This window comes from Peromyscus maniculatus, chromosome 13 (genome assembly GCF_049852395.1).
Source record: "Peromyscus maniculatus bairdii isolate BWxNUB_F1_BW_parent chromosome 13, HU_Pman_BW_mat_3.1, whole genome shotgun sequence".
In the NCBI taxonomy this organism is placed as follows: domain Eukaryota; kingdom Metazoa; phylum Chordata; class Mammalia; order Rodentia; family Cricetidae; genus Peromyscus; species Peromyscus maniculatus.
The window spans coordinates 1554758-1567835 of NC_134864.1; positions in this window are offsets into that span (position 1 = coordinate 1554758).

The window sequence follows — 13078 nt, forward strand, 5'->3', positions numbered from 1 at the left end:
TCTTCAGTCCAAAACACTGTACTGGCTGGGAACAGACGCAAATGCTATTTTCATTGTGTATGGCCAGAATAGCACAAGAGTCCTGTTCTTAGCCTGAATGAACACTTGCTGCTAAAACTTGAATCGGAACGTAATTCAACTCCGTTTAGGAAGTATAATTGAACCCTAGTGTGCCATGCAAGGAAAACACTCTGCTTTGAGAAACGGGCATTCTTGCACTCTACTGTGTTTCCTATATGGCCAGTACTGTGAGCAGGCTCAGAACAAAAGAACCGTGCTTCCTACACAAACGAGGCACATCTAGTTCAACTCAGTATTGGAAACTGAGTAAAACAGGAGCTTCTCTTCAGTCCAATACACTGTACTGGCTGGGAACAGATGCAAATGCTATTTGCACTGTGTATGAAAGGAATAGCACAAGAGTGCTGTTCTTAGCCTGAATGAACACTTGCTGCTAGAACTTGAAACTGAAGGTAATTCAACTCCGTTTAGGAAGTTTAATTGAATCCTAGTGTGCCATGCAAGAAAAACACTCTGCTTTTGAGAAACGGGCAATCTTGCACTCTACTGTATTTCCTATAGGGCCAGTACAGTGAGCTAGCTCCAAACAAAAGAACTGTGCTTCCTACACAAACAGGGGTACATCCAGTTCAACTCAGTATTGGAAACTGAGTGAAACAGGAGCTTCTCTTTAGTCCAATACACTGTACTTCCTGGGAACAGATGCGAATGCTATTTGTACTGTGTATGGCCAGGATAGCACAAGAGTGCTCTTCTTAGCCTCCAAGAACACTTGCTGGTAGAACTCGAAACAGAACGTGATTCAACTCCGTTTAGGAAGTTTAATTGAACCCTAGTGTGCTATGCAAGAAAAACACTCTGCTTTTGAGAAACGGGCATTCTTGCACTCTACTGTGTTTCCTTTAGGCCCAGTACAGTGAGCTAGGTCAGAACAAAAGAACCGTGCTTCCTACACAAACGGGGAACATCTAGTTCAAATCAGTATTGGAAACTGAGTAAAACAGGAGCTTCTCTTCAGTCCAATACACTGTACTGGCTGGGAACTGACGCGAATGCTATTTGCACTGTGTATGGCCAGAATAGCACAAGAGTGCTCGTCTAAGCCTGAATGAGCAAATGCTATTAGAACTTGAAACTGAAGGTAATTCAACTCCGTTTAGGAAGTTTAATTTAACTCTAGTGTGCCATGCAGGAAAAACACTCTTCTTTTGAGAAACGGGCAATCTTGCACCCTACTGTGTTTCCTATAGGGCCAGTACAGTGAGATGGCTCAGAACAAAAGAACCGTGCTTCCTACAACAACGGGGTACATCCAGTTCAACTCACTATTGGAAACTGAGTAAAACAGGAGCTTCTCTTCAGTCCAATACACTGTACTGGCTGCTAACAGATGCGAATGCTAATTGCACTGTGTATGTCCAGAATAGCACAAGAGTCCTGTTCTTAGCCTGAATGAACACTTGCTGCTAAAACTTGAAACGGAACGTAATTCAACTCCGTTTAGGAAGTTTAATTGAACCCTAGTGTGCCATGCAAGAAAAACACTCTGCTTTTGAGAAACTGGCATTCTTCCACTTAACAGTGTTTCCTATAGGGCCAGTACAGTGAGCTAGCTCAGAACAAAAGAACCGTGCTTCCTACAAAAAAGTGGCACATCTAGTTCAACTCAGTATTGGAAACGGAATAAAACAGGAGCTTCTATTCAGTCCAATACGCTGTACTGGCTGGGAACAGACACGAATGCTATTTGCACTGTGTATGGCCAGAATAGCATAAGAGTGCTGTTCTTAGCCTGAATGAACACTTGCTGCTAGAACTTGAAACTGAACGTAATTCAACTCCGTTTAGGGTGTTTAATTGAACCCTAGTGTGCCATGCATGAAAAACACACTGCTTTTGAGAAACGGGCATTCTTGCACTCTACTGTGTTTCCTATAGGGCCAGTACAGTGAGCTAGCTCAGAAAAATTACTGTGCTTCCTTAACAAATGGGGAACATCCAGTTCAACTCAGTGTTGGAAACTGAGTAAAACAGGAGCTTCTCTCAGTCCAATACACTGTATTGGATGGGAACAGACATGAATGCTATTTGCACAGTGTATGGCCCGAATAGCACAAGAGTTCTGTTCTTAGCCTGAATGAACACTTGCTGCTAGAACTTGAAACGGAAATTGATTCAACACCTTTTAGGAAGTTTAATTGAACCCTAGTGTGCCATGCAAGAAAAACACTCTGCTTTTGAGAAACGGGCATTCTTGCACTCTACTGTGTTTCCTATAGGGCCAGTACAGTGAGCTAGGTCAGAACAAAAGAACCGTGGTTCCAATACAATCGGGGCACATCTAGTTCAACTCAGTATTGGAAACTGAGTAAAACAGGAGCTTCTCTTCATCCAGTACACTGTACTGGCTGGGAAGAGACGCGAATGCTATTTGCACTGTGTATGGCCAGAATAGCACAAGAGTGCTGTTCTTAGCCTGAATGAACACTTGCTGCTAGAACTTGAAACGGAACGTGATTCAACTCAGTTTATCAACTTTAATTGAACCTTAGTGTGCCATACAAGAAAAAAACTCTGCTTTTGAGAAACGGTCATTCTTGCACTCTACTGTGTTTCCTATAGGGCCAGTACAGTGAGTTAGCTCAGAACAAAAGAACCGTGCTTCCTACACAAACGGGGCACATCTAGTTCAACTCAGTATTGGAAACTGATTAAAACAGGAGCTTCTATTCAGTCCAATACACTGTACTGGCTGGGAACAGACGCGAATGCTATTTGTACTGTGTATGGCCAGAATAGCACAATATTGCTCTTCTAAGCCTGAATGAACACTTGCTGCTAGAACTTGAAACTGAAGGTAATTCAACTCAATTTAGGAATTTTAATTTAACCCTAGTGTGCCAACATGAAAAACACTCTGCTTTTGAGAAACGGGCATTCTTGCACTCTACTGTGTTTCCTATAGGGCCAGTACAGTGAGCTAGCTCAGAACAAAAGAACTGTGCTTCCTACACAAACGGGGTACATCCAGTTCAACTCAGTATTGGAAACTGAGTAAAACAGGAGCTTCTCTTCAGTCCAATACACTGTACTGTCTGGGAACAGACACGAATGCTATTTGCACTGTGTATGGCCAGAATAGCTCAAGAGTGCTGTTCTTAGCCTGAATGAACACTTGCTGCTAGAACTTGAAACGGAATGTGATTCAACACCGTTTAGGAAGTTTAATTGAACCATAGTGTGCCATGCAAAAAAAAAAAAACTCTGCTTTTGAGAAACGGGCATTCTTGCACTCTACTGTGTTTCCTATAGGGCCAGTACAGTGAGCTAGCTCAGAACAAAAGAACCGTGCTTCCAATACAAACGGGGCACATATAGTTCATTTCAGTATTGGAAATTGAGTAAAACAGGAGCTTCTCTTAGGTCCAATACACTATAATGGCTGGGAACAGACACGAATGCTATTTGCACAGTGTATGGCCAGAATAGCACAAGAGTCCTGTTCTTAGCCTGAATGAACACTTGCTGCTAGAACTTGAAATTGAACGTGATTCAACTCCATTTAGGAAGTTTAATTGAACCCTAGTGTGCCATGCATGAAAAACACCTTGCTTTTGAGAAACGGGCATTCTTGCACTCTACAGTGTTTCCTATAGGGCCAGTACAGTTAGCTAGCTCAGAAAAAGAACTGTGCTTCCTTAACAAATGGGGAACATCCAGTTCAACTCAGTATTGGAAACTGAGTAAAACAGGAGCTTCTCTCAGTCCAATACACTGTATTGGATGGGAACAGACACGAATGCTATTTGCACAGTGTATGGCCAGAATAGCACAAGAGTGCTGTTCTTAGCCTGAATGAACACTTGCTGATAGAACTTGAAACGGAAATTGATTCAACACCTTTTAGGAAGTTTAATTGAACCCTAGTGTGCCATGCAAGAAAAACACTCTGCTTTTGAGAAACGGGCATTCTTGCACTCTACTGTGTTTCCTATAGGGCCAGTACAGTGAGCTAGGTCAGAACAAAAGAACCGTGGTTCCAATACAATCGGGGCACATCTAGTTCAACTCAGTATTGGAAACTGAGTAAAACAGGAGCTTCTCTTCATCCAGTACACTGTACTGGCTGGGAACAGATGCGAATGCTATTTGCACTGTGTATGGCCAGAATAGCACAAGAGTGCTTTTCTTAGCCTGAATGAACACTTGCTGCTAGAACTTGAAACGGAACATGATTCAACTCAGTTTATCAACTTTAATTGAACCTTAGTGTGCCATGCAAGAAAAACACTCTGCTTTTGAGAAACGGTCATTCTTGCACTCTACTGTGTTTCCTATAGGGCCAGTACAGTGAGTTAGCTCAGAACAAAAGAACCGTGCTTCCTACACAAACGGGGCACATCTAATTCAACTCAGTATTGGAAACTGAGTAAAACAGGAGCTTCCCTTCAGTCCAATACACTGTACTGGCAGGGAACAGACGCAAATGCTATTTGCACTGTGTATGGCCTGAATAGCACAAGAGTGCTCTTCTTAACCTCAATGAACACTTGCTGCTACAATTTGAAACTGAACAGGATTCAACTCTGTTTAGGAAGTTTGTTTGAACCCTAGTGTGCCATGCAAGAAAAACACTGTGCTTTTGAGAAACTGGCATTCTTGCACTCTACTGTGTTTCCTATAGGGCCAGTACAGTGAGCTAGCTCAGAACAAAAGAACCGTGCTTCCTACACAAATGGGTCACATCCAATTCAACTCAGTATTGGAAACTGAGTAAAACAGGAGCTTCTCTTCAGTCCAATACACTGTACTGGCTGGGAACAGACGCGAATGCTATTTGCACTGTATATGGCCAGAATAGCACAAGAGTGCTCTTCTTAACCTGAATGAACCCTTGCTGCTAGAAATTGAAACTTAACGGGATTCAACTCCGTTTAGGAAGTTTAATTGAACCCTAGTGTGCCATGCAAGAAAAACACTCTGCTTTTGAAAAACGGGCATTCCTACACTCTACTGTGTTTCCTATAGGGCCAGTATAGTGAGCTAGCTCAGAAAAAGAACTGTGCTTCCTTCACAAACGGGGAACATCCAGTTCAACTCAATATTGGAAACTGAGTAAAACAGGAGCTTCTCTCATTCCAATACACTGTATTGCCTGGGAACAGACGCGAATGCTATTTGCACTGTGTATGGCCAGAATAGCACAAGAGTCCTGTTCTTAGCCTGAATGCACACTTCCTGCTAGAACTTGAAACGGAACGTAATTCGACTCCGTTTAGGAAGTTTAATTGAACTCTAGTGTGCCATGCAAGAAAAACACTCTGCTTTTGAGAAACGGGCATTCTTGCACTCTACTGTGTTTCCTATAGGGCAGGTACAGTGAGCTAGCTCAGAACAAAAGAACCGTGCTTCCTACACAAACGGGGCACATCTAGTTAAACTCAGTATTGGAAACTGAGTAAAACAGGAACTTCTCTTCAGTCCAATACACTGTACTTGCTTGGAACAGACGGGAATGCTATTTGTACTTTTTAGGGCCGGAATAGCACAAGAGTGCTCTTCTAAGCCTGAATGAACACTTGCTGCTAGAACTTGAAACTGAAGGAAATTTGACTCAATTTAGGAAGTTTAATTTAACCCTAGTGTGCCAACATGAAAAACACTCTGCTTTTGAGAAACGGGCATTCTTACACTCTACTGTGTTTCCTATAGGGCCAGTACAGTGAGCTAGCTCAGAACAATAGAACTATGATTCCTACACAAACAGGGTACATCCAGTTCAACTCAGTATTGGAAACTGAGTAAAACAGGAGCTTCTCTTCAGTCCAATACACTGTAGTGGCTGGGAACAGACGCGAATGCTATTTGCACTGTGTATGGCCAGAATAGCACAAGAGTCCGGTTCTTAGCCTAAATGCACACTTGCTGCTAGAACTTGAAACAGAACGTAATTCAACTCCGTTTAGGAAGTTTAATTGAACCCTAGTGTGCCATGCAAGAAAAACACTCTGCTTTTGAGAAACGGGCATTCTTGCACTCTACTGTGTTACCTATAGGGCCAGTACAGTGAGCTAGCTCCAAACAAAAGAACTGTGCTTCCTACACAAACGGGGTACATCCAGTTCAAGTCAGTATTGGAAACTGAGTGAAACAGGAGCTTCTCTTTAGTCCAATACACTGTACTTCCTGGGAACAGATGCGAATGCTATTTGTACTGTGTATGGCCTGGATAGCACAAGAGTGCTCTTCTTAGCCTGAATGAACAGTTGCTGCTAGAACTTGAAACGGAACGTGATTCAACTCAGTTTATCAACTTTAATTGAACCTTAGTGTGCCATACAAGAAAAACACTCTGCTTTTGAGAAACGGTCATTCTTGCACTCTACTGTGTTTCCTATAGGGCCAGTACAGTGAGTTAGCTCAGAACAAAAGAACCGTACTTCCTACACAAACGGGGCACATCTAGTTCAACTCAGTATTGGAAACTGATTAAAACAGGAGCTTCTCTTCAGTCCAATACACTGTACTGGCTGGGAACAGACGCGAATGCTATTTGTACTCTGTATGGCCAGAATAGCACAATATTGCTCTTCTAAGCCTGAATGAACACTTGCTGCTAAAACTTGAAACTGAAGGTAATTCAACTCAATTCAGGAATTTTAATTTAACCCTAGTGTGCCAACATGAAAAACACTCTGCTTTTGAGAAACGGGCATTCTTGCACTCTACTGTGTTTCCTATAGGGCCAGTACAGTGAGCTAGCTCAGAACAAAAGAACTGTGCTTCCTACACAAACGGGGTACATCCAGTTCAACTCAGTATTGGAAACTGAGTAAAACAGGAGCTTCTCTTCAGTCCAATACACTGTACTGGCTGGGAACAGACGCGAATGCTATTTGCACTGTGTATGGCCAGAATAGCTCAAGAGTGCTGTTCTTAGCCTGAATGAACACTTGCTGCTAGAACTTGTAACGGAATGTGATTCAACACCGTTTAGGAAGTTTAATTGAACCATAGTGTGCCATGCAAAAAAAAAAACTCTGCTTTTGAGAAACGGGCATTCTTGCACTCTACTGTGTTTCCTATAGGGCCAGTACAGTGAGGTAGCTCAGAACAAAAGAACCGTGCTTCCAATACAAACGGGGCACATATAGTTCATTTCAGTATTGGAAATTGAGTAAAACAGGAGCTTCTCTTAGGTCCAATACACTATACTGGCTGGGAACAGACACGAATGCTATTTGCACAGTGTATGGCCAGAATAGCACAAGAGTCCTGTTCTTAGCCTGAATGAACACTTGCTGCTAGAACTTGAAACTGAACGTAATTCAACTCCGTTTAGGAAGTTTCATTGAACCCTAGTGTGCCATGCATGAAAAACACTCTGCTTTTGAGAAACGGGCATTCTTGCACTCTACAGTGTTTCCTATAGGGCCAGTACAGTGAGCAAGCTCAGAAAAAGAACTGTGCTTCCTTAACAAATGGGGAACATCCAGTTCAACTCAGTATTGGAAACTGACTAAAACAGGAGCTTCTCTCAGTCCAATACACTGTATTGGATGGGAACAGACACGAATGCTATTTGCACAGTGTATGGCCAGAATAGCACAAGAGTGCTGTTCTTAGCCTGAATGAACACTTGCTGATAGAACTTGAAACGGAAATTGATTCAACACCTTTTAGGAAGTTTAATTGAACCCTAGTGTGCCATGCAAGAAAAACACTCTGCTTTTGAGAAACGGGCATTCTTGCACTCTACTGTGTTTCCTATAGGGCCAGTACAGTGAGATAGGTCAGAATAAAAGAACCGTGGTTCCAATACAATCGGGGCACATCTAGTTCAACTCAGTATTGGAAACTGAGTAAAACAGGAGCTTCTCTTCATCCAGTACACTGTACTGGCTGGGAACAGATGCGAATGCTATTTTCACTGTGTATGGCCAGAATAGCACAAGAGTACTTTTCTTAGCCTGAATGAACACTTGCTGCTAGAACTTGAAACAGAACGTGATTCAACTCAGTTTATCAACTTTAATTGAACCTTAGTGTGCCATGCAAGAAAAACACTCTGCTTTTTAGAAACGGTCATTCTTGCACTCTACTGTGTTTCCTATAGGGCCAGTACTGTGAGTTAGCTCAGAACAAAAGAACCGTGCTTCCTACACAAACGGGGCACATCTAATTCAACTCAGTATTGGAAACTGATTAAAACAGGAGCTTCTCTTCAGTTCAATAAACTGTACTGGCTGGGAACTGAAGCGAATGCTATTTGCACTGTGTATGGTCAGAATAGCACAAGAGTGCTCTTCTAAGCCTGAATGAACACTTGCTGCTAGAACTTGAAACTGCAGGTAATTCAACTCAATTTAGGAAGTTTAATTTAATCCTAGTGTGCCAATATGAAAAACACTCTGCTTTTGAGAACCGGGCAATCTTGCACTCTACTGTGTTTCCTATACGGCCAGTACAGTGAGCTAGCTCAGAACAAAAGAACTGTGCTTCCTATACAAACGGGGTACATCCAGTTCAACTCAGTATTGGAAACTGAGTAAAAAAGGAGCTTCTCTTCAGTCCATTACACTGTACTGGTTGGAAACAGACGCTAATGCTATTTGCACTGTGTATGGCCAGATTAGCACAAGAGTCCTGTTCTTAGCCTGAATGCACACTTGCTGCTAGAACTTGAAACGGAACGTAATTCATCTCCGTTGAGGAAGTTTAATTGAACCCTAGTGTGCCATCCAAGAAAAACACTCTGCTTTTGAGAAACGGGCATTCTTGCACTCTACTGTGTTTCCTATAGGGCAGGTACAGTGAGCTAGCTCAGAACAAAAGAACCGCGCTTCCTACACAAACGGGGCACATCTAGTTAAACTCAGTATTGGAAACTGAGTAAAACAGGAGCTTCTCTTCAGTCCAATACACTGTACTGGCTGGGAACAGACGGGAATGCTATTTGCACTGTATGGCCAGAATAGCACAAGAGTGCTCTTCTTAACCTGAATGAACACTTGCTGCTAGAACTTGAAACTGAAGGTAATTCAACTCAATTTAGGAATTTTAATTGAACTCTAGTGTGCCATCCAAGAAAAACACTCTGCGTTTGAGAACCGGGCATTCTTACACTCTACTGTGTTTAATGTAGGGCCAGTACAGTGAGCTAGGTCAGAACAAAAGAACCGTGCTTCCTATACAAACGGGGCAAATCTAGTTCAACTCAGTACTGGAAACTGAGTAAAACAGGAGCTTCTCTTCATCCAGTACACTGTACTGGCTGGGAAGAGACGCGAATGCTATTTGCACTGTGTATGGCCAGAATAGCACAAGAGTGCTGTTCTTAGCCTGAATGAACACTTGCTGCTAGAACTTGAAACGGAACGTGATTCAACTCAGTTTATCAACTTTAATTGAACCTTAGTGTGCCATACAAGAAAAAAACTCTGCTTTTGAGAAACGGTCATTCTTGCACTCTACTGTGTTTCCTATAGGGCCAGTACAGTGAGTTAGCTCAGAACAAAAGAACCGTGCTTCCTACACAAACGGGGCACATCTAGTTCAACTCAGTATTGGAAACTGATTAAAACAGGAGCTTCTATTCAGTCCAATACACTGTACTTGCTGGGAACAGACGCGAATGCTATTTGTACTGTGTATGGCCAGAATAGCACAATATTGCTCTTCTAAGCCTGAATGAACACTTGCTGCTAGAACTTGAAACTGAAGGTAATTCAACTCAATTTAGGAATTTTAATTTAACCCTAGTGTGCCAACATGAAAAACACTCTGCTTTTGAGAAACGGGCATTCTTGCACTCTACTGTGTTTCCTATAGGGCCAGTACAGTGAGCTAGCTCAGAACAAAAGAACTGTGCTTCCTACACAAACGGGGTACATCCAGTTCAACTCAGTATTGGAAACTGAGTAAAACAGGAGCTTCTCTTCAGTCCAATACACTGTACTGGCTGGGAACAGACGCGAATGCTATTTGCACTGTGTATGGCCAGAATAGCTCAAGAGTGCTGTTCTTAGCCTGAATGAACACTTGCTGCTAGAACTTGAAACGGAATGTGATTCAACACCTTTTAGGAAGTTTAATTGAACCATAGTGTGCCATGCAAAAAAAAAAAAACTCTGCTTTTGAGAAACGGGCATTCTTGCACTCTACTGTGTTTCCTATAGGGCCAGTACAGTGAGCTAGCTCAGAACAAAAGAACCGTGCTTCCAATACAAACGGGGCACATATAGTTCATTTCAGTATTGGAAATTGAGTAAAACAGGAGCTTCTCTTAGGTCCAATACACTATAATGGCTGGGAACAGACACGAATGCTATTTGCACAGTGTATGGCCAGAATAGCACAAGAGTCCTGTTCTTAGCCTGAATGAACACTTGCTGCTAGAACTTGAAACTGAACGTAATTCAACTCCGTTTAGGAAGTTTCATTGAACCCTAGTGTGCCATGCATGAAAAACACTCTGCTTTTGAGAAACGGGCATTCTTGCACTCTACAGTGTTTCCTATAGGGCCAGTACAGTTAGCTAGCTCAGAAAAAGAACTGTGCTTCATTAACAAATGGGGAACATCCAGTTCAACTCAGTATTGGAAACTGACTAAAACAGGAGCTTCTCTCAGTCCAATACACTGTATTGGATGGGAACAGACACGAATGCTATTTGCACAGTGTATGGCCAGAATAGCACAAGAGTGCTGTTCTTAGCCTGAATGAACACTTGCTGATAGAACTTGAAACGGAAATTGATTCAACACCTTTTAGGAAGTTTAATTGAACCCTAGTGTGCCATGCAAGAAAAACACTCTGCTTTTGAGAAACGGGCATTCTTGCACTCTACTGTGTTTCCTATAGGGCCAGTACAGTGAGCTAGGTCAGAACAAAAGAACCGTGGTTCCAATACAATCGGGGCACATCTAGTTCAACTCAGTATTGGAAACTGAGTAAAACAGGAGCTTCTCTTCATCCAGTACACTGTACTTGCTTGGAACAGATGTGAATGCTATTTGCACTGTGTATGGCCAGAATAGCACAAGAGTACTTTTCTTAGCCTGAATGAACACTTGCTGCTAGAACTTGAAACGGAACATGATTCAACTCAGTTTATCAACTTTAATTGAACCTTAGTGTGCCATGCAAGAAAAACACTCTGCTTTTGAGAAACGGTCATTCTTGCACTCTACTGTGTTTCCTATAGGGCCAGTACAGTGAGTTAGCTCAGAACAAAAGAACCGTGCTTCCTACACAAACGGGGCACATCTAATTCAACTCAGTATTGGAAACTGAGTAAAACAGGAGCTTCCCTTCAGTCCAATACACTGTACTGGCAGGGAACAGACGCAAATGCTATTTGCACTGTGTATGGCCTGAATAGCACAAGAGTGCTCTTCTTAACCTCAATGAACACTTGCTGCTACAATTTGAAACTGAACAGGATTCAACTCTGTTTAGGAAGTTTGTTTGAACCCTAGTGTGCCATGCAAGAAAAACACTGTGCTTTTGAGAAACTGGCATTCTTGCACTCTACTGTGTTTCCTATAGGGCCAGTACAGTGAGCTAGCTCAGAACAAAAGAACCGTGCTTCCTACACAAATGGGTCACATCCAATTCAACTCAGTATTGGAAACTGAGTAAAACAGGAGCTTCTCTTCAGTCCAATACACTGTACTGGCTGGGAACAGACGCGAATGCTATTTGCACTGTATATGGCCAGAATAGCACAAGAGTGCTCTTCTTAACCTGAATGAACCCTTGCTGCTAGAAATTGAAACTTAACGGGATTCAACTCCGTTTAGGAAGTTTAATTGAACCCTAGTGTGCCATGCAAGAAAAACACTCTGCTTTTGAAAAACGGGCATTCCTACACTCTACTGTGTTTCCTATAGGGCCAGTATAGTGAGCTAGCTCAGAAAAAGAACCGTGCTTCCTACACAAACGGGGCACATCTAGTTAAACTCAGTATTGGAAACTGAGTAAAACAGGAACTTCTCTTCAGTCCAATACACTGTACTTGCTTGGAACAGACGGGAATGCTATTTGTACTTTTTAGGGCCGGAATAGCACAAGAGTGCTCTTCTAAGCCTGAATGAACACTTGCTGCTAGAACTTGAAACTGAAGGAAATTTGACTCAATTTAGGAAGTTTAATTTAACCCTAGTGTGCCAACATGAAAAACACTCTGCTTTTGAGAAACGGGCATTCTTACACTCTACTGTGTTTCCTATAGGGCCAGTACAGTGAGCTAGCTCAGAACAATAGAACTATGATTCCTACACAAACAGGGTACATCCAGTTCAACTCAGTATTGGAAACTGAGTAAAACAGGAGCTTCTCTTCAGTCCAATACACTGTAGTGGCTGGGAACAGACGCGAATGCTATTTGCACTGTGTATGGCCAGAATAGCACAAGAGTCCGGTTCTTAGCCTAAATGCACACTTGCTGCTAGAACTTGAAACAGAACGTAATTCAACTCCGTTTAGGAAGTTTAATTGAACCCTAGTGTGCCATGCAAGAAAAACACTCTGCTTTTGAGAAACGGGCATTCTTGCACTCTACTGTGTTACCTATAGGGCCAGTACAGTGAGCTAGCTCAGAACAAAAGAACCGTGCTTCCTACACAAACGTGTCACATCTAGTTCAACTCAGTATTGCAAACTAAGTAAAACAGGAGCTTCTCTTCAGTCCAATACACTGTACTGGCTGGGAACAGATGTGAATGCTATTTGCACTGTGTATGGCCTGAATAGCAAAAGAGTGCTCTTCTTAGCCTGAATGAACACTTGCTGCTAGACCTTGAAACTGAACGTGATTCAAATCCGTTTAGGAAGTTTAATTGAATCCTAGTGTGCCATGCAAGAAAAACACTCTGCTTTTGAGAAACGGGCAATCTTGCACTCTACTGTATTTCCTATAGGGCCAGTACAGTGAGCTAGCTCCAAACAAAAGAACTGTGCTTCCTACACAAACGGGGTACATCCAGTTCAAGTCAGTATTGGAAACTGAGTGAAACAGGAGCTTCTCTTTAGTCCAATACACTGTACTTCCTGG